The sequence below is a fragment of the Falco naumanni genome, chromosome 1 (genome assembly GCF_017639655.2).
Source record: "Falco naumanni isolate bFalNau1 chromosome 1, bFalNau1.pat, whole genome shotgun sequence".
In the NCBI taxonomy this organism is placed as follows: Eukaryota; Metazoa; Chordata; class Aves; order Falconiformes; family Falconidae; genus Falco; species Falco naumanni.
Genome location: NC_054054.1, coordinates 122,558,263 through 122,580,927, shown reverse-complemented (window position 1 = coordinate 122,580,927; position 22,665 = coordinate 122,558,263). Strand labels below are relative to the sequence as shown.

The following is a 22,665-nucleotide window of genomic DNA, read 5'->3' as shown; positions in this document are numbered from 1 at the left end:
AGCAGGGTAGGGGCTTGGCTGGCACCAGCCTGCTCTTCGAGGCTCAGTTTGTCACTCAGGTGCCTTGAAAGGACCGAAGGGGTGGAAACGGTCTCATCTCAGCAGCCCTGTGCAGGGCTTGTGTCCCCTGCAGGGACAGGGGCAAGAGAAGGCGCAGCAAGAGGCTGCCGAAATCAAAAAGATGTCTCAGACAGCCATCAATTATCAACGCCACAGTCTGTGTCTAGGATTCAAAAAATGAGAAGTGTTGAAGCTATGCAGGTGTCGGAGGCATCCCAAAGTGAGTGGATGGTGGTGGTGGAGCTGGGTCCTGTGCATGCGGCGGTGACACAAAGTGGGGCTCTTTCGGGAGCACCTGCAGGGCAGGTATCTGCAGGGAGGCTCCTGTCCCATCATGTTCTCTTGCCTGTTTGAGAAACCTGCATATAATCCTGCTCAGCACTGAGAACAGTCATTTCCACACAGGATTGGCTTGGAAATTAATTAGTGGCGTACAGTTTATGTTATATATTACCAGTAAAAGTATTTTTGGAGATGGAGTGCTGATAAAGAGCTATTTCTGGGGAGAGAAGCAGACATTGGGCATTATCAGGGTGTTGCAGAGCAGGTATGGAGCCTGGCCACCTGTGGGAAAAGACAGAAATAGCAAAGCAGCCCCTTCCCTGTCCTCATACAGAAACTTAGTGCCTGTTCTTCACCGATGATAAAAGGACAAGTTAATAATTAATAATAATCCGAGTCTCAATGTGACTACTAAATAATTTTCAGTTAGACATTATGTAAATTTGAAGTAGTTTTTTTACTGGTCATGCATAATAAAATAACTATAGTGATTAATTTTTCACCCTCAGAGTTTAATTAAGATCATTCAGGAGGTTTGGGCTGATACATCATGCTATAAATCACAGTCCAAGCCACTGAAAAAAAATAACTGCCTAGCTTTCAGATTAGATAGTGATATTTTGGGGGTGGAGATCTTGCTGACAGATAGTCACCCGAGTTGTCCTAATCAGGAGGGCCATTTGGTCTTCTGAGCACTGAAGTGATATATACTGGTTGTAAGTATATGCAATTCAACGTGTGCTTTTCTGGGTTTAATTTTAGGGATGGAGTCATTCCATTGTCTATATTCCTGCATAACTCATTGTAGAATAAATAGAGCGTTATTCTGTGTTAGCCTAATCGGCTTTTAAAGCCAATGCAACTAAACTGTCCAAAGGGATAAAGTAGATAGTATCAAGTCATATTTTATTCCAGAATAAATGTGTCCAGGTGTGCGTTTTGCACAGCAGTTGTGCTTTGAGTGCACAGGCTTAGCTTGAATCACTTCTCAGGCTTAGACAAGCCTGTTTCCCAGTCTCAGCAGAAGTGCTGCAAGATACACAGGGCAATGTTGATTATGGTTACTATAATTGCAGCCTCTGCAGAGACATCACAGCTTCTCCAGAATGTCCTGAGTCGAACACCAAGGAGCTAGTTTCTAGTACATATGCATTTGTCATGGTGCGGAGCAAAATGAGCCAGCACACTGATACCCCGGGAAAAAATTACTGGGAGATGGTGTCCTGTATGGCGGCTCCTGCAACACATAGTTTTTTTCTCTCTGGTTTCTCTGGGTGTCTTCCATGTAACTGGGCTGTGTGCACCTACGGCTTTGCCCCACAAGTTAGTGCAAGTCTGCAGGATGTGTCAGTACACAGGATGGACCCTGACTCATGGGGAAAGCATGTATGGAAAACGTTGCCGTACTCCTATAAATGCTTGTTTTTCTTTTCTGTGTCATTTTTTTTCCCCATTTAAAATAAAGCAGGAGTTTAGTAATAAAAACTAATGCTGAAAGGAAGTGGTGCGGGTGAGCCCTCTAGAATTCTGCACTGTATTTATGAACAGAAACTCTTTTCAGGAGAGTCAGCGGGATTTCAAAAAAAATAAGGTGGAGGATAGTTTCTCTGATGCCCAGAAGGTAAAGCCTAGAATGGCCATCTTGCTAAATCTTCACTGCTACACTTGTTATTCCAGAGTTATGAAATAACAAGAAGATGCTACTCTGAAGTACCTATTCCTAAATCCTACCATTTTATTCCAGAACGGAGGGTATCTTTGTTCTAATTCAGTTGTATTCTGAGGAGCAATTCAGTAATAACTATCGTGCTTTAAATTCACACCCTGTATTATGCCTAATTGTCAGGGATAGGCAAACTCTGACTTTCCTTTTAGTTTCATTGCTGTAAATCCAGAATAACCCTGTTGAAATAAGCCAGTATTTTTCAGTCATACCTTTGAAATATGTCATTTCAAAGGAATGACTCTGGATTTTACCAGAGACATCTGGCCCAATGTGTGTGAAAAGACACAGTCTGCGTTAATCACACCAGACCACTCCCTCAACTGAAGCGTCTTCAGCAGCCCCACAGTAACGCAACAGGCAGCAATTCTCAGCTGTGGCGTCAGGAAGAACAGAACATCAAGGGAATAATTAGCATCTAATTTAGTAGTTAGACCAGGATCTAGGTGGGTTCCTGCATTAAGTAATTGCTTCCAGAGGCAGGCGAGGCTGGGGCTGCTCGCTCTGCTCTGCTCCACCAGGCCAGGCACCCACCTGCCTCCAGCTCCTCTACGGCCGGGGCAAAGCAGCTCCGTTAATGGTGCTTTTGAGGGTTGTGTCTGGGAACGTGGTAAGGAGCCCTTCTCTGCTTCTGACGTACAAGAAAATGCAGGGCTGTAAGCACACCCTTACACCCAGGCAGCTTGCTGAAACGTAGGCAGTGTAAAGGGCTTTAGGCACATCATAATTTTCCTTGAAGCTGAAGATCTCAGTATAATCCTCCTTAAAAATCTGTCAAAGGCTTGTGGCTTGTGTTTGAGAAAATGGCCAACTTGTAGATAGGTCTTTGCTGGAGAAATGTGATCTGCTCTGCCCTGTTCTCGGTGACTAATTCCTACATTCTGCAAGTTTGGGTGTCAGTACCTCACGGGGCACTGGGACCTTCCCTGCCGAGCAGCTATCCTCAGCACTCCCGTCGCCAGCCATCGCCTCACGGTGACACAAGGTCTCGTGGGGTGTTCAGGATTGTACATCCCCACCCTGTAGCTCCGTGGACTTAGAGCTGGTTGAGATGGTTGAATCATGAGAGGAATAAAGTGTGCATCCTTCAGTTTGGAAAAGGTCTATGATGAAGCTACATAATCCTTCCTGCTCCCAAAGGCAGGGGCAGGGGCAGCAGGGCTCCAAGCTCCCTGCTGTGCTCACAGGTGCCTTTGCAGCCACCTCCTGTCCCCAGGTCCCCTACACGCCTCTCTTCACGGCTCGGACCCTGACAGCTTTGGCTTTCTCTGGTGTTTGGCTCCTCCCCAAGGAGAGTGCATAGCTTCAACACTTCTCATTTTTTGAATCCTAGACGCAGATTATGGTGTTGATAATTGATGGCTGTCTGGGACATCTTTTTGATTTTGGCAGCCTCTTGCTGCGCTTTCTCTTGCCCCGGCACGGCAGGTGAAGGGCCTCGGCTGGCCGGGAGGATGGAGGCAGCAAGGTCTCGCTGGCTGCGCAGCCTCTGCTGCCCGCTTGCAGGCAGCTGCTTCTGAGTTTTTAATTTCTGTCACTGACTTTCCAGTCCCTTTGTTCAGCCTTTTAAATTTGCCTTTATTGTTTTAGCCTGTCTGCAAGTATCTTTGTTTTTCTTCCAGAAAAGCCTTCGCTTGCTCAATTAGCAAGAAAGCTCTTTGCAGAGTGTGCCATAGCTCTATTTCTGCCATGGCTAAGTGCTTCTGGAGCATTTGGCTCCTCCCCAGAGAGGATTTACCCCTGCCATCCTCATACCTGCTATTGCTGGGCATCTTACTGCACGTGTTGCTGTGTGGTGCCTTGCAGAAAAGGAGCTTCAGTGACACAGGAGTCTTGATGTGTTGCCACGGGTTAGGCCGATCTATGCTGTCCCAAGCGACGATTTTAGCTGCAATGTTTGCTCCCTGCCCTATTGGGTCAATGCTGTGTTTTCCCCACACATGGGATCTTTCACCATCCAGATTTTTTTTTATTTGCTTTTGTCTTACTTCATGGTTTTGCTGCTTTAGAGCAGAGGTTATGAGGATACAAGTCGAACCTCTCACATGTTGGGAGAGAAAGGCGAGTGCTGGCTGGTGTAATGCTGGAAATACCTTTGGGGGTTTGTGTCTCACCCACCCCGGTCAGGTCTAAGCCCTGGCCTGAGACACCCACCCTTGGCTCAGACCGGGAGCCAGACCATGCATCGCAGGAGGAATTCAGAGCAAGATGCCTTGATCTGGAAGGCAGCTCCCTGCTTGTCCCCAGGCAGACCTGGAGGCTGTCCCCAGACTGCCCTGCCACCGCCTCCAGCGCCAGCAGGACAGGCTCCGCAGAGGGCTGCCCTCCTGCCGCGGGGGGACCTGGTGGGAGACCTTGCAGAAGAGGCCGCAGAAGCCTCTGCCATTACATCTGCATTCAGTCTTTGCCCAAGCACAGGATGAAGAATCCTCCTCTCAGGGGGGGTGTGGCACTCCGTGTCGCTATTTTCCCTGGGTTTGTAGTCTGTTTTAATTGTGGGTTTGCCCTTACAAGCTGGGGGCTAAAGCCTAGAAGAAAAGTGTTTACAGTGCTGCTTACAAAATCTTCGTAGAGTTCAGGGGCTATTTCAGCAAGATGTTCCTGAACAGTTCTTCACTACATATTGACGCTGATCTATTCCCTAACCCACTCTACATGCTCGGACTGTGCTAGCTCGGACTGTGCTAGCAGCCTCACAGCCTTCTCAGGCTCTTTAGCCACCACGTACAAAAGAATGTCATGACTTTGTGAGTGCCCCGTGAGCACAGGTAAATATTAGGACAGCTTCTGGAGCCTTGCAGCCTCGCTGTGGACATGGAAGCCACTTTGGCCTAAAAGTTGGGCAGAACTCGATTTGGTTTTTTCAGGACAGAAATCATTCTTGCATAGAGCACTCACTGTTGGGAACGTGGCATTAGGATCCTGCTCACAAGGCCCATCTCTCACAAGATCCTGGGATTTCCTTTGAAGCCCCTGCCCCAGGTGAGTGGGACGGCTCATGGGCTCACTGCTGGCACAGGGGTGACATTTGCCCTTGCTGGAACTGGGTAGTTGTTGAAGCTGGTTATTTGCTTTGTGTGATTGATCACATCTGTACAGCACGTAACGCTGCCTTGCGAAACGGCTCTTTTATGTGTCAAACTGACTCACAGTGTGACCTGATGTAGATGTAAGGGGATATTTAAGGAACAACTGAAATTCAGAGAGAATTGTGCTACTTTTTTTTTTTTTCTTCCCCTGGGGTAAAATGCCTTTATCAGCTGATGGGGACAGGGCATGGTGCCCTGTGGGACCAAGGGGGTCCCTTGTGATGGCCGTGGACATGGGAGCTGTGCCGTTAGCTGCTGCAGTGCTCCACCCTGCTGCCTCAGTCTTGCCAAGGTGAACCTGTCCAGCTCACACCGGTGTGATTTGATGAAGAGGGTGAGGAAGCAGCCTGACTTTCCCTGCTTTGCTGCACCCCACTGTGTGATCTCAGGAAGGTCAGCGTGAGACACTCCACAAAGGCACTGAGGCTCTGAGTTTGCAGGTGAATGTGCATCCTTCAAACTTCAGGTGATCTGTCAGTAGGAACTGGGCATATAAAATGGATCTGACCCTGCTTCTCTTTCCCCAGCTGCTTTTTGCTGGTTAGTTTGCACATGAGGTTTGCCTTTTACCTTATGAACAGCACCCAGCACAGAGTGAGGTCTTTGCAATCCCACTGGGGTCTTTAGGCACTTGCTTAGTGTTAATGCTGGGACTGTGGCACAGAGAAAACCTATGTCTGGCTGGCTTATGACCTGCTACAGTTATAGAGATGGAGTTACTGGGAGGGTGGGCTTTATCCCATCAACACCTTCCTGTCGCTGCTGAAGCGATGCTACCCTTACATGTCAACACTGAAAGCATATCTCTGCTGCACGCAGTCCATCTACTGGCAACGAACACCACAGTGAAAGACGCCCTTTAATTGACGTACTTCATAACAAGTCATCTGGAAATGGATCTGTGCTTGGAGCCAGGTGCTCCTGCATGTGCTGTAGGGCTGCTTTGTGTGAGGAAAGGCCCCTCATTGCGTTTGCACAACTGGGTCTTGAGCGTTTGACCCTGGACAGTAAAATTGGTTTCCAGATGCCCAATCTGCAACTGCTTATTGCATACTTTGGTGAAGACACCACTGCCTCACTCACCAAGGCTGCTTCCGAGCAGAAACAAGCTGCAGAGTGGCATGGGCCGTGCTTGGCTGTGCTCTGACACGCTCTTGTGTGAGGCACACAGCTGGGTACGTGTATGATGGGCACGTGCTGGTGTGTGGGTGCCATGATGGACGTGCCAGGCCACACGAAGGTTGCACCCCTGGCTGCATCCGTGTGCAGAAATCCAACAGCAGCAAACTAAGTGAAAGGGATAGAGACGCCTGAAGTGAGTTCAGAGTTGGCCCGTTTCTCTGAATTAGAGTGAACGTACAGTCTTTCCTTCTCACTGCAGAAAGCCTTCCCATGACCCAGCATCGAAGGGTGGGAAGGATGCTGTGGGTCTCCCTATCCCTTTGTGTTGACCCTGGAAGTGACTAGAGGGGGAGATGGACCAGAGTGCATTTCCTATCCCCGGTAAATCATGAAAGAGAGAAGGGAAGAAAGATCTCATGTTTGAATCCTGGTGTTAAAATGAGTGTCTCAGAAAGCTGAAACCAGCCTTGCCTGGAGTGATGAGCGGGTGCCCTGCTCTGCACGGGAATTAGTGTTTCCCTTAGCGCCTGTGAAAACTGCCAGAGCCAAGGTGAGGTGCTTGGCACCTGGGTTTGTTAGTGCGTCGCCTTTGAATCCTGCCGGAGGTTCTGCTGAAGAAGACGGATGATCCATCATCTAATGCTTGTTTGTCCGGCCCTGTTGACTACAATGAAATGCTTTTGTTTTACCAGGGGAGCCTGAGCATTTCATACGCAGGCCCATCCTGTGAACTTTAAGGATTTGGGCACAGATGGTGGATGGGAATCCAGCCCAGCCCTTCACAAGCTGCCGTCCCGGCAGGAGCCGTTGCTGTGCCGCTGCAGAGGGTGTGCTGCCTCTTTCTACCCTTTAACAAACACAATAACTTAGAAGTCTCCTGTAGAGGTGTGGTAACTCCATGTAACACTTGTACATAAAACCACAACGGCACAAAATCCCCTCGTGCAGCTCCGATCCCTTGGTGAGTCCCAGCCACACAGCGTGGTTTAGTTGAGCACTCCCTGACATCAGGCCGGTGCCTTTCCTTTGAGCAAGTGCGTGGATGTCTTTGCCTGTGAGAGCTGAACCAGCACATGGGTCTGCACAGTGAGACTTGCCATCAGGGACTAGGAGCCCCACAAGAGCAGCGAGAACAGCACCTTTCAGAAAAAGGGTTGTGCAGAAAACTGGAGGGAAGCAGTACCTGCTTTGGATTGATCAATAATGCCTTTTTTTTCAGTGTTTCCTGGGGAAAAAAACCCACCAAAAACAAATCTAAAACTCTGCTGAAGAAAATTGTATTTTAGGTTGGAGCAAATACTTCATATTATTTTGAAATGCTTTTTTCAGCCTGGGGATGCAATTTGGTTTGGTAGCAGAAAGTCTGTTAAACAGTAAGCTGAAAAGTTGAGACAAGCAACTGCTGCATGTGTCCAGGGCAGGTTTGGTTCCTGCTTGTTTCTCTGAACATCTCAGCAGTGAGGGTTAACAGGGATGAGGATGTGTCAGCCCTGTGCCAGGTAGTGGATTTCAGCGTGCAGCAGCACCAGCTTTTGCATTTTTACCACAGATTTTGTTGCAGTTGTTTTTCAGAGCTCTGGTTCCTCATACCCTGTAATTATGTGAGTTTCAGCATTCTGTAAAGCTGAAGGTACATTGACAACTTTTGTGATTGTACAGAATAGCTTGAAAACAACCAAAAAGTTTTAAAAGGAAGAAGGGCAAATACAGGAAACCCAAAATTACATTTCTTTGAAATCTCAAGATTTGTAAGGCAAACTCATGATTTTGTGGCCTAAGACAGGACTGCTAAGTGCTTGGTGTTGGCAATGCTGTGTTTATTTTCCATGCTTGGATTTCTGCATGGCTTTATACACATTATGAAAAATGCTGTATTTTATGTTATTTTTTAAAAGGAAGCAGATCTCTTTGTTGGATGATCTCCAAACCAGACTGTAGCATACAATAAAAATTCTATAGTGCACTGTAACAAACTACAAAAGGCTAAGATGTTACTTTACCAGCACAAAAACCAAGCACATAATGGAGGAAGAGAATTATAAGGTATATTGCTCGTATTTATGGCCAAAAGAGAAAAAAATACACACTGTACATGTATACTGCATATTGAAATTATAGAACAAAATTTAATTAGAACTTTGTAAATAAAATCCACATATGCTGATTTATGATATATTTATTTCTCAGCCTTTGAAATGATGGCTGCCTTCACTTTGGAAACTAGTCATTTGCAGACATCAGGTCTGTAATTCATGAACTGGCACAACCAGAAGTTTGTGGATTTGAGTCTGGCAGATGCCAGTCCCAGCTTATCTGTTTCAGAGGCACATGCTGGGATTCCCAGTGAAGGAGGCAGGGGAAGCATGCTGCAAAAGGCATCTATAACAATTTTTTTTTTCTTTCAAATGTGTAATTATAAAGATTAGGTGGCTTGTTTTGTTCATTAAAAAAATAACACTAATGTAATACGCAAGTATAAGCAAAGAGAGAATGCGTGCTCTTTGTAGGCTCCATCTAAATGTCCCCTTCCCTAGAGAGAGTACTTCGTGCTGTATTTGCAAAAAATATGTGATTAGTACCCAAGTCATGAGTGAGAACTGAAAGCAACTGGAACACCAGCCTTTCTTGTGTGAGACAGAGAGCTCAGGACTGGATCAAGACGTAATGAAACATGCATATGAAAGGCTAGATTGGGATGCCTTTACTCACAGTAATGAAGTGTCAGCTTTCCTGAATCACACTGCTATACCGTGGGCTTCCACTTCTTTGCCCCAGTCCTGAGAGCAAGTTAATACACCAGTTTCCTCTCCACCCCTGAGCAGGTTTGGAGGTTGGTGCCTAAATGACTCCTGAGAACAGGAATTCGAGTGTGATTTCTTGATGTGGTTGGAGCCACATTATAGTTTGCTGCTGCTGGAAGGAGGGAGATCCTGTTCTTCCATCTCCTTCCCAGCTTCTGTCCACATATTCCTGCTAGACGAGCTCTGTCACTCAAACCAGTGGATGACCCGCCGGGTCCTGATGTGGGCTTCAAGCTTCTGCACGGACACCTTATCTGTTGGACACAACACAGCATACTTCCCCAAGTACACAGTCCCAGAGCTGCCTCCAGCTGCATCACAGAGGTCTACAGGGAATAAACACATAACGACTTGCCACCAGCTAACCAGGAGTGTTACCTGGAAGGTCTTGATCAAAGCCCCAGAGGGAGGTGGCCACTCAGGTGAACCTGAGTGTCAGGCTCTCCTTTCACCCCTCTAAAACTGCAGCAACTTCAAAGAACATGTCCCTTCTGATTGTAGAAATAGGAGCTCAACTGGAAATAAAAACAAGAGTTACTAGTTCTTAGCCACTTCTAACTGAAGGTAAAATTGGATTTTAAATTTTTAAGTAAAATCCATAAAGGACTTGGGTGTGCAGCAGGACTCTCGCTGGAGGGTGTGTTCTGCTGCTGACTGAAAGGAGCCCGTAACAACTGTCTTACTGATTTTGGCTTCAGAGAAAGAAATTCATGGTTGTAACCACTTCAGCCTCTGCTATGGGGCACGTAAAAGGCTGTGATGGGTCGGTAGTTTAGTGTTGCCGCCAATGCTAAAGGCAGTTTTATTTCGTATCTTGTGGAGATTGGTTTGTATCTTTTACTATGGAGCCTTCACGTCATGGGGCCCAGCTCTCCTCCCTGAGTAAATGGGTAGAGGTTGAATGAGGCAGCTCTCCCAAAGTGGGACTGTCACTAGATGATGGCTCTGTCTCCGTGATACTGAAAACAGACATCAAGGCACTTTTTACTAACACATTCCATCAATGCTAGAGACTTGTCACACGGGGAGCAAACACCGAGTGAAGCAAAGGAAGCATTTACAATTTGCTGCCATGAAAGGAGACAAGATAAATCAATAGGAACTAAATTAGCACAGCCAGCGGCCCTCACACCTACTTCGGAAACTCTATTAAAATCCATGGCCTAGAATTTGCAGGAGGGATTATATGCGTGAAGGGTGAGTCAAGATTTTAGAGTGAGCTAATGTAAATGACACCCACTTCTCAAACTGCCTGAAAACACTTAGTGCCAGAACGCGCTGCCAAAGACAAGAGTTCTAGTATTTGCTGGCTGTCATTGGCCTCAGATAAATACATTGGAAGGGGAATAGTGGAGGAGTCAATCAAAAGATAACACTGAGTAAAGCTCAGTTGCATAACACAACGAGAAGTCAAATTTAACCAAAGCTGAACATATGTCTGAGTACTGGGGGCACGGTGAGAAGTGTGATGGCCCAATCGGAACCCACAGAGAGTCGTGTTTGAGAACAACACACAGGAACAAGATCTCACAAATACCTCGTGTGATTGAGTTGGTTGTGTTATCGTGCTGCTCTTGGGTGACCTTTTTAATTCAGCTGAAATGATACGTGTCCTGGGCGTTTGCAGAACTTTGTAGATTTATGACAGCATCCCACTGAGACACTGAGGTACATGAAGACTTGCTAAAAGTCAAGTTGAAGTAAATATTTTCTTGCAGAAATCTGTTTATTGGCATAGTGAATGCAGCATTTGCAGGAAGCATCCAGTGTGTGTGTTCTGTGCAGCTGATCGGCACATGCGTGATAATCTCAGGCACTGGGATTGCTGTTGAAGCACAGAGCAGGCTCAAATCTCCAGGGCCACATGCGTGTTGGGGAGTTGATCCCTGTGTATGTGACAAATCAAGGAGTGCCAGGAGTCCAGCAATAGCTACTCCCAACCTGGCTCTGGGTATCTAGGATTCCTAGACAAATTTATAAAGTCCTCTACTTCTGCCAGGCACAATTGGTATGAGGAAAAAAGAAGTATCCGAGAAAAGCTGAACACATGGGAGCTCTGCGCAAAGAAAATATCATTGTCAGCACACTCAGTCCTGGCTCCCAGACTCTTGCTATTCCACAGCACCTTCAGGAGAATTTCATTTCTGGTACTGACAGCAGCATGCTGGTAAAGCCCTCTGGACTAGCAGGGGAAGAAGAACTGGATCGGGGCTGGCTGCACAGCAGTGGGTTTTTAAGTTTTGCCCCTTTCCAGGCTTCCCAAGGAAACACAAACATGCAGGCCATGGCTCTACACTGTGAAAAGGGTAGAAACCTGAGTCACTTCCCCAGAGCCTGCCAGAGGGACTGCAGGGATAAACTAGTCTGGTCCTGCACCAGTTTGGCAGCCTTTTGCAGAAGAACACAGGCTTCATGCAAGGGTGGAAGAGCACGACTCAGCAGTTACAAGACAAAGTTCTCAAAGTAGTTACGGAACAGGAGGTTCTGCCAGTCTCGGTGGTATTCTTCACCTTCATTTACATTTCTGTAGTGTATTGAGGCCTTCACCTGGGAGATGCTATAGAAACACAGGGCATTAGTAGCACGGAATATAAGAGAAAAACTAAACACTGTAAAACACGTGCAATATAAGCAGGAATAGAATTCTGTGCATACTCTCTGCAATTGTCTGGGTCTTAAGCATGCATTAAATTGCAGCAACTAAAGGCTATGGAGTACAAATCATAAACGTGAATTCTACTGCAAAACTGTCAGGGCAGAGATCTGACCAACATTATAAAATATGAGAAGTGATTTTAGGAGCCTCTGTTTTGATGAGAGGGATTTCGGAATTGCTTTTCAAAGGTCGGCTGCACAGCGTTTTCAAAATATCAGGCGCCAGGATTGCTCTTCGCTTTTGTAAACCCCCTGATGTTTCTTGTGCATTGGCACTGCACCTCACTGGGGGAGACTTTGTTTCACAATGGGATATTTGGGCACTGTGGTAATGGGAACTAGGAAGAACTCAGAAGGCCTTTCATGCTGAATCACAGCTTATCTTCTGCATAGCAGAAGGGAGGATTCCAGATCTTTTCTTCTGCTTTTTACCTTCAAGAGATTTATGGCAAACATCTTTTAAAAGATCACAGGGAAAGAAATGTCCATCCTCCCTACCTTTTCTGTCTTTCTTAAAACAAACAACTGGGAGATAATTCACTCTTAAGTGGTTGTGTTAGCTGTGCTGGCTTCGGTGGTGTGTGCCTGCTGGAAATGAGCTGTGGTGGGCAATGCCAGCTAGACACTGGGTCAGCAGCCTCATGTGCTGCGTGCCACCGTATAGACCTTGTTTCTGCAGAGCAAGAACTAAAACCTGAAAGATGGCCTTGTAAAGTTTCTCTAGTGGATTGCTGGTGGGAAAGCTTGTCATTGCCCAGTGCTTATCCATGGGGCAGCTGTTGTAACCAGATTGTTCTGATGTGCAAAGTCCCTCTGATCCGTTTTGGGGGGACCTTGGGGCTGCATGGGAGGTGAAGATGAGGAGGGCTGCTCAGGCAAAGCCTATATGGGTGTGCTAAAAAATGATTTTTAGATATATTCAGTGTGGAACAGATTTTCTCTTTTGCTCCTGTGCAGTTTGGTGGGACCAGGAAAGCCTGAGGTGCTGGCACTCTGCCTTGGATGAGTGGAAAGGACCTTGCAGGGCTTTGCTCAGTGGCTCAGGGTCCTGCAGGCCTGGACCTTCTTCCTACTCTGGCACACTTCTACATGTCATCTGTGATGAGATGCTGCCTGCAAGTCTCTCATGGACCAGACTGTGCATAAACTGAGAGCAGCTGACTTCCCATCCCAGCAGAAAAATGCTTTTGGGGAGGAGAGCTGGAGGGCATCAGGTGGCTGTACCAGAACCATGGAGCACTGCAGAGGAGTTCCCTGGAGAAAGGTAGGGCAGAAGGTGCGGGAATGTCCGGTGAGATGCTGGTGGCCGGTGGCTGTTGTGAGAAGGGCAGGTGTCTGTGGGCTGGAGAGCAGAGGGTGGCAGGGATCTCCGCCGGCTGTGCCAGCACGGGAGGCTCTGCCGCCCCAGCCTCTGCCTGCGCCGCGCAAGTGCTGCGCTTGGCCCGGAGGTGGACGAGGACTTTAATAAGGAATGTGTGTGGTGGTGCCCTTGCCGAAGGAAAGGTGGTCTGAGGAACATCAGCCTCGTGCCTTGTTTCATCCAGGGCACAAACCGTGAAAATGGGAGGGGGCTTCATTAGGGCTAGAAAACTTTTTGGAAACTTTGGATTCCCAGGGATATTTCCTGACCTTTCAAATGGATCCAGCGTAGGCTTACAGGAGTTCGGACTGAAAAGAGCTGAGAAAAGGTGGCACAGCAGATCTCACAGGGCTCTTGTCCCTGCAGGCTGGTGTGCCTGCGTGCTTGCAGCGCATGGCAGCACAAGTGCCACGCTGTCCTGCCGTGTCTGGGCTGCTGCACTTCAGGCGTGGCACGGCTCCAGGGCTCAGAGCTTCTCCTTGGCGTCCGAGCTAGGTCATTTCTGCAGCTCCCCTGCATCCCCAGTTGTTATTAATGGCACACCTGGTGCCAAATAGGATCTTTTCCATTCTTAATCTGTGATTAACAAGGTTGTTAAAGTCATTCTCAGCTCTGCTGAAACCAAACAGAATTTTATATGACATACTGGGCAAAGGCTCTGTTTGAAGTAGTCTTTAATCTTAGTTATAGGATTAAATCATATGTAAACAGTCACATTTTATCAGCTCAGCTACGAAGTAATTTATTTGTTAGTCTAATTTTAGTAACTTGTAGGTAATTCAATATTACTTGAAAAAGGTTTTATAGGAGCAAGCAGAGCTGATTTTCCACCAGTAGAGCAAGTGAAGGAGTCCCCTGATCCCTCCGAAGGCCCTTGCCTGTTACAGATAGGTTCAATGATTTTAGAAAAGCTATTCCAAATGTGTGAAAAAGCAGAGTGACTAAATGTGGGGCTTTGCAGAACCGAGGCCTGCCATTGTATTTTTTTGGCAGTGTTGTTTGACATTGCAGTACATTTTTTGTAAGTGCTAGTGTTGCATCTATTTTTACTGCATTGTGCAATTAAGACGTTTAGGACAGAGCTATAACTATTGAACATTTTGCTGGAAGTTACTGTATCCCAGCGGAAGAGATAAGCTGTATTTTCCTTAGAACTAGAGGAGGATAGAACTGTGATATCCCAGTCTCTGTGGCAAAGAGTTTTGGTGCCGTTGCGGTCTGTCAGCCCTTTCATGCAGTTAGACTGTGTAATCATCAGCAGCCTTATTTATTTCATGGGCATTCAAAGGTGAGGAATGATCCTTGTGATTAGATTAGCCCTTACTGTAGGATTTGATTTTTTCCTATTGGAAAAATTATCCTACACTGGCAATCTGAAAGACTATGTGAAATCCAACGTGCAGGATGTGAAACTATTTCCCTTTGCACAAAGGCATTTCAAGATGATTTCTGAGTGAACATGGATATAGTTTTATTGCTGCTCGGTGCTAACAGCTGAAGGAGGTTACAGGAGAAAAGGAGCTGGAAGTTGATAGGCAGTGGTCTTACGTAAAATTGAACTCTGTCCAGGAATCTTTTACAAATCGGGCCTCTTCTCTCCTTACAACACCCGGGACTTCCAGGTGATTTTGATGGGAGTGGGGGACTCAATAGCCTCCTGTGAAGGTGACTGTTTCCTATTCCTGCTTCGAGTGGGGCTTTGCAGGGCTCACCTCCAAACGGCCCGGTTGTGCGTGCCTTAACTCCTGTTTAACAGGCGATCCTTATTGTATCATGGGGGAGTTTCACCCACAAGTGCCGATCTTCTGTTTTCCTGGTGAGAAATTCGGGCTGAATAAATGCCAAGGACAGTTTAAAATTTTCCCCTCGTTTTTGCCCAGTGTCTTGCATGCTTGAGTATTGGTCATACCCAGATCAGTATTGACTTACACTGGGAATTGAAACACCCCCTTAAGGGATCAAAGTTTTGCGATCGAAAGTAAGAATGCCTTAATTTGGGTAAAATTGATCTAATCTGGGAATCTGCAACATTTATAGCATCTGGCCTGCGTTCTTGGCCATACACCCCCCAGTCCTTTAGAGAGACAGTGTTTACAGAAAACATTTCCCCCCTTTTTTTTTTGCAGTTCAGCTAGCTAAAGACATTTCATTATCTGCCTGACTTGCATGTCTGTGGTTGGGGAGGATCTGAGTTTGAAAGACTTTAAAGAATACTCTGAAATCGTGACCTGCAAGGCTCTCACTTGGTGCGTGTGGTGGGGAAGTCTGGATACCAGGGCAGGAAAGGCCGATATGAAAGAATTATGTGACTCAATTGACTGTGAAATTCTTCTAGGAACAGGTGTAATTGTGATCATAAACATTTGTGAGGTATTTTACTACCAGCTTTAATCCCTGCAGAGGGGAATATTTAGGAGTCGGAGAATAAACGTGAAATTAACTTCAAAGGCTGAGTTAAAAGATCAGGAACTCGAACCTCAGGCCTGGCCAACAAGCTGCTGAGCGCAGAGGAGTCTGCAGCTTTCTTTGATCCGTTGTTTTCCTCCAGGTTGGTGTATCTGTGACTCCAAGAGACCCTAATGGGGATCCTTAGGGTGGTGGCCACCCCAGCCAGAGTCCTCTCCAGCATGACCTTGCGTTTTTCCATTAGTCCCCTTTCTTTAATGTGGTAACACAAACTGTGTAACAAATTGATCACAAACCCCAGGAGGGGAAAAAATGAAGAGCAACATTTTGCAGCTGTGGCACCATCTCTGCCAGAGAAAGTGGCGCTGGGCTGGAGTAGCGATTTGTGGAGGGAGACATTAAGAAAATAGGTGAACAAGGTCGTATTTCCTCATGCCTTGCGGAGGCACAAAGCTTTCCTTTAGTGAATGCACAGGAAATGTAAAACCAGGCGAGGGTCTGAGAGCTGCGTAAGGAAGTTTGATACGGGTTTAAAGTCCTTCCTGTTCTTAGGGTCAGTGTCAGAAGTAAAATGCCATTTATGTTCCACTGGAGCTCCGTTTTGCACAGACCCTTGCAAAGGCCTCTTTGCTGAGTGAATTTTTCCCACTACCATTAAGGAAACACAACTCATTGGTGATTTCAAAGAGGGAAAATGAGAAGCTATAAAGACGAACATGTCGGAAGTGCTATAGAGTGATAAGGAAGCCAGGATGGTAAATCAAAGCCTAAGGAGGAAGGACGTGAAGGGGCAGGCAAGTATAAATCTTTCTAAACTGATCAGGGAGCTGGTGGGGCCTTTAGAGGGATGTGAATGGAGAGTCAGTGGTTGGAGCTGCTGAGAAGCTGAATGAATTCCTTGACTTGATAAGCAAGGGAGAGCAGCTAAAGGTCACGTACTGTGAGGACAGGGAAACACAGTGGTTTTCTATGTGGGGAGAGAGAGAAGGCATATTATTTAAAAGTTTTATGTGTGTAACCCAAGCAGACAGTTGGGAAATTAAAACTATTAAAATTGACAAGTCACCAATTTTAGATTAACTGCAACCCACAATTCTTGGACTTGGTTTCTGGCCTTGGTGTTTGAGACATCCCTGGGAGAGTGGTGGTGGCTGAGGAAGGAGACACAGAAAGCATTGTCTCCTTATTCGGGGGGTGGGGAAGGAATATAACATCAATTTGGGAAAAAAAAAAAAAGAAGAAAGAAATTAGGCAAGTTGTAGAGAAAATGAAGTAGATATTGCTAAAAGGCAAGCAGCAAGCAAGGTTTGAGAGCCATTTAGTAGACAGTGAAGTGGCCCTCACTACGCAGTGGTCTCACATTTCTGAAATCTGCTTTACATAGGCTGAATGTGCATTAAAAGTGCTCTGTGCTTCTACAGCACCAGCTACCACAAAGGTCCAGCTTTGGAGAGAGCTTTGGGGTGTTGCTGCAGTACAAACCATACCAGAGAGCAACGCGGTGCCTGGGGCTGCACAGGTCACTGAGAGCAACTTGCACACCAGCATCTTCCTGATTCCCCAGTTCCAATGGAAATGGCAAACATGTGCCAGTCTTAATGTCGTGATTTTTTAAAGTGCCCTGTGAGTTTAGGTGCCAATAACCTACAGTGGTTTACATCCACTCCGTGCTACTTGTCACTAGCCATAGCAGTGGCAGATGACAAGCTTGGTCAAGTTGGTGCTTCCAGCTGCCCTGATCTCTTGGGGCCGATGCTCCTGCCGCTCTGATACGTGGAGTGTAGTCAGGGTGGAGCTCTGTGCTCAGAAGTCTCCATTGTGGTCAGAACCATTGCACCATGGATTTGATTGACTTACAGATCTGAGCCTTCAGATAGACGCACTTTTTCCCACATCCAGTGTAAGTGGTGAGATCTCATCCTGTAGATGCTGTGCTGACTGCAGAGGACCTTTGTCAGGTTATTTTAGTTAAACTAGTGTTTTCCAACGTTATTTTTAATTTATGGAGCTCTAAACATTTGACAGTGCAGGTTTGAACCCTTCTGCAGCAAACCTAAGCTTATTTACTGTCTCCCTGCTCATGTAAATTCTTAGGAGCTTTTCACAGACCTATGGAAAGAGTCTGTGTGCCTGAAGGGACCACAGCTCAAACCCCCTGGTTTAATGAGGCTATTGCTGCACAGAGCCTTTTATTTTCGTAAGCTGTGTGAAGATGGAGAAACCAAAGAGAGAAGGATGCATACCACAAGCTCTTCTTACCTTCAAGAAATTAGGAATACGCTTTATTTAGAGGATAATTTCAATAGAGTTCGCAAGACTTATGTCCCACTAAAGAGCGGAGGCACAAGGCTCCTCTTGTGACGTGTCAAGTTACCCAGGAGACAGACTAAGCAACTGAGAAATGTTGCAGGTTTTTGGGAAAGAGATTTATATATAGATGTGTTACGGGAAAAAATACCTCTGCTCATACACATGGTAATTCTTCTGTCTTACTTTGTTTGCTATCTTTCTTTCTTTATTGTTTTCAAAGATTTAAAGGAATTTAATTAAAAAGGCAGTTTAACTACCCTCTTCTTTCCAGATAACAAACACTAAAATAAAATGAAGTGAAATATTGGAGAGCCTGCTTTATATCCCTTTTAAAACCAAACACAAAAGCCAGATGAGATCAGAGGGTTTATCAGGCAAGATATTTCCAGAAAACATGAGGAAGCAGTGCTGCCACCGCACAAGGAAGGGCTGAACCTTCGTCTGGAAAGCCATGGTCCGTTCTCATCAGCCAGGATATCAGAAGGATAAATCCAAAGTGGAACTCGGAAGGTGACTGGGACAACGGGTGACGCTTACAAGGAGTAACCAGAGGAGCGTGGGTCACTCAGTGCAGCAGAGCTGAAGTGAGGGCACTGCTTTCTGTAGATGCAACAGAAGGAAGAATATTATATAAATAAAAAGAGCTCTTTGGCTGACAGCATGATTATAAACTGCCATGGAATACACTTAGGCTGGAAATGAGGAGGGCTGTGGACCTCAGAGCAGCGGGGTTCTGCAAGGCCTTGCATCAGGACAGCAGGGCCAGGGTCCCCCTGCGTCACCCATACACAGAAGGGATTGCCTGCCAAGCTGTGCAGGTGGAGTCTGGCTGCAGCGATCATCTCCAGCCCTGTACGCTCCCAGAATACCATTAATTTCTTCCATTAGCCTGGTGTTCCATAGGCAACTGTCTAGCTGTGATCTTCCAGAGAGCCAAAAGTAGGCTTTATTATTTAGGTTTTAGCTCAGCTATAATACATCATTTAGAAAAGACCCTGCTGTGTTAAGATGCATTCAGTAACGGGGCAACACCCAGTGTATATATTACACTGCACTCTGCTTTGTCTTTGTTAGCGCCCACGTCAGCAGGTGAGTGATCAGCGTGGCCCCAGCCACGTGGTGGTGGTGCGTGGTGCTGAGTCTGTTTGAGTTTTACATCTTCTGCAAACCTGGTGCTGCTGCATTCCTTACCAGCACCCGGCACACCGCTACCGATGCATCTCAGCTGGAAAGCGCAGACACTGCTTCACTCCTGCATGTATCCATGCTCTTTGCCTTTCTGCTGTTTGCTGCTGGGGAAGATTTCAGCTGCTTGGGCTCCTCTTCCCAAACCATGGTTCCCCCCGTCCCTGCACGCCCTTCCCATTCCAAAGTGCATTTTGAGGCTTCTGCAGTAGTGATCTGGGTGTGCATAGCTGGGGGTGCAAACCCCACGATCCCTAAGGGGGGAACCCTGGGCCTACACCCTATGAGGCTGTTCTCCTGAAGCTGGCTTGATGATGGGATCTGGGAACTGCACCACAGCATGCTCAGTGGCCCGTAGTGACAGGTTTATAAAACAACAAGGCATCCATTGCCTCCGGTAGAGATTGTAGCCTGGCTTTTCTCTTGTGGCTGTTGTAGCAATAATCATGTGTCTGCAGCTTTCCCCAGGGTGTGCTGCCATGCCTTCCTCTGGCAGGAGTTGCATGCCTGACTCTCAGAGCTCTCCCGTCGCTGGGGGGGCACTGAGCAGCACCTCCTGGGCGGGTGGTAACCGCTTTCCATCCCACTTACAGTCAATAGCTGCAAGGGGAGTCTGGAAACGCGGATGCAGGAAGGGAAGGGACCCATAGGGCTGCTCTCATCCTGCCGTTGGCTCTGCTGGTCGGCACCAAGGGCTGCCAAGCGTGGCGGAGCAGGGCTGTGCCGGGCACGGGTGCTGTGCAGCACGCAGGGTCTCTGCCAGCCCCTCCCGGGGCCGGAGGCAGAGCGCAGGCGGAGCAGCACCCCGGTGTCAGATGTCTGTCTTAGCCTCTGACCAGCGAGAAGGTCTCCATCTAAATCAACAAGAGCCCTCTGGACTTCGAACCATGGCGGGCGGGTATTTTTAGAAGCCAATCAATCAGTGGTGACTGTTCAAGTTCAGACAAGTCAAACACCGCCTGCAAAGTTACACAGAAGCACTGTGTGTCGTGGAAAGGTTGGTGAGCCTGCTTATTTGACAAGCTGTGCCAAATCCATGAGCTACCAGAGCTGAGTTCTTTTTAGAGAGATAGCTGTAAGAAGTAGAAGCGTAAACAGACTGTGGATTGTAAAACACACACTTTTTAAATCGAAGCAATAAATTACAGTTTGGCTTTCCACAGAAACTTTCTTTCAAGGTGCTAGAAGTGTTTTCCAAACCTGAACGTGGCCCTAGGTTGAAGGTTTTTCTACTTGGACTTTTTTGCAGGTGAAGAAATTGAGGCACAGAAGCGTTTAGGGCTACCAAGGTACCACAGTCTCTAAGAATCCAGCTTGTCTCCAGGGAAGGGCTGTGCTACCAGTGCTGGAAGAAGAAAAGAAACACCTGTACCCTGGCATTGACCTTCACAGCCTGATTAGCTGAAATCAAAGTAGTGGGGTTAGATCAGCCTTGGGGCAGGGAATGGAAGTGGCAGACCGGTGGTGTTTTGGTGGTTCTGCTACGAGGTAGCAGCATCTGAAGCCCTTGTAGGACCTTCCTCAAAGAACATGAGCTGGAGTTCGCCAACAGGAGCACAGAGAAGAGCTGATTCTTGCAGGAACCTCCAGATGCTATTGTAGTGTGTAGGGATGAAAATAATAATAATAATAATAACAACATAATGAATCGTCTCACTCCATGAAAAATGCCAGCACAGCCAGGACTCAGGCTGAGACACTAGCAAGTCAGTAGCCAGATTAGAAAGTGCTGGTATTCTGATTTCCAGAACCGCAGCTTATCCAGCTTGAAAACAGGCGTGATGTTTTCTGTTGTCATTAACCACTGAGACAGGACCTGTGGCTCCTGCCCTGTCTGCTTCTCTGCTGCTTCGTGCCCTTCCCTCCATCACTGCAAGGCGTCTGCTCCAGAGTCCTCGCCGGAGTCTTTGCACAGCTGCACAAAATGTAGTGCACGATCTGATTCTCAATTTGGGCTTAACTCATATGTTCAATGCCAGCTGGAGGGCCCTGCCGAGTTTTTGCTGATGCATCAGAAATATATTTTTAGGAAGGTTTCTCTATAATTATTACATTATAGCTACTGCTGGATTGTTCAGAGTGTAGTAAACAATTGCTATACTTGTTAGAGGTCATGAATAGAGAAAAACATTCCTCTGTGTGAGGTCTGCTGTTAAATAATAACTTGTCATTTCATGGTGTAGGGGGAGTGAATGCCCTCAAAGGGACGTGCTGACATTGTTCAAGCCAGTGATCCAGTTCCTGTAATTAACACCACTTTCTTAAGGCTGCTTCTCCTAGCAGGAACAATGGGTGCGCTGAGGGACAGCTGTTGCCCCACTGCAGCTCTCGTCATCTTGTGTCTTGATCCTCTCACTGTTTTCTCGGTTACCCGTTCTGCAGCGGCACTGAGGTACCCTTATGGCCACAGATCCAGGCCTCAGGGTGATGGGCAGGTGATGAGGAACGCTGTTCACTAACAGCTGTGTGGGGCCCGGCTCCAGGCAGGAGAGGTGGGCGGCAGGAGAAGGTGATCAGGCACACCGAGGTTATTAATGAGTAATTTCATGATGTGCTGGTCTAATGAACAGTGTTCACCTTGTGGCATCTCTGCTGTCTGATGTGGAGGGAGCACTCACTGCTGCCTTTTCCTGGGGGGATACTAAAGGTGTCTGTATCCTCCATCTGTCATCTCCAGTGCACCTCTGGGAGCTTCAGAGCTTTGAGAAATCCTTTTCTCTGTCTCGCTGAAATTGTCTGGTATGTTCAAGAACTACTCTCTCTCTCGCTCTCACACACACACACTGTGATGACATGTAAAGCTTTGTTTGCTCAGGACGTCTCGGCTTTGCAATAACCACCTTGCCATCCGCCCAGACCTAACGTGCAGTTGTGGTTTTCATGGTGCAGAAGAAATGCAAGGATACCGCTGTGGCTCAAATCAGTTAACAAAACGGGCAAAGGAATGATCCCACGGCCTCAGGAGTCCTATCTCAAGGCCAAAGCAGAAACCAAGAAATCTGTCTGAGCTGCAAAAAGCGAGGGTAGAGCAGTGAGCCGGGGCCTGGGCAGGTGACAGATGTGTCATTTCTGACATCTCTCAGTCCCTCCCTGTGGTGGTGGGGATCTGCCCATTATTACATGGTGAGAAGAAAATGATGTCTTGGCGAAAACACAGCAAGTGTAAGAATTCAGCCTGGAAGGAGCTCAGCAGGGACACGTAGGAGCTGATCGCACCGTTTCAGAGCCTTTCTAGAACCACTAGCTGGGGGGAAAGAGGAGATGACATCTCCCACGTTTCTGCATGCAACAACTCAGCGGCTCTGGTGGTCTTTGGTAGACACCACTAAAAGCGTGGCCAGGCTGTATGTGGTCGGCCAAAGACAGTCAAAACTCTGCTCTGTCGTCTGACTTACGTGGGGAGGTATCTCTAGGAAACAAGTGTTGCTCCCCAGCGGAGCTGGCCGCGAGGCCCCTGGGCACTGCCCCCAGAGCCGTGTGGTGAACCCAGATGCTTTATGACTGCGCAGCTGACGGGTGGGCAGCTGAGGCATGCAGCTGTTCGGGGTGAGACTGGCTGCAAGTTGAGGAAATTGTGTGAAGCGGGCCTCAAGGTTTGCAAAGAACTGCGGAGATGGAGGACTGTCTTTTGCAGAAGAAGCCCTGAGTGAGCGGTGGAAGAGCTGAAAGGCA

At 47.3% G+C, this 22,665-nt stretch overlaps 1 long non-coding RNA gene across 1 annotated transcript in view; it reads left to right on the top strand.

Annotated features, from left to right (window-relative positions):
• The first annotated feature begins 1,024 nt into the window (after positions 1–1,024).
• LOC121082477 overlaps positions 1,025–22,665 on the top strand; it is a 55,493-nt gene continuing 33,852 nt past the window's right edge. Inside the window, exons 1-2 of the long non-coding RNA XR_005826037.1 lie at positions 1,025–1,058; positions 6,969–7,103. This is a non-coding gene — a long non-coding RNA (uncharacterized LOC121082477). The remainder of the gene's footprint in view (positions 1,059–6,968; positions 7,104–22,665) is intronic.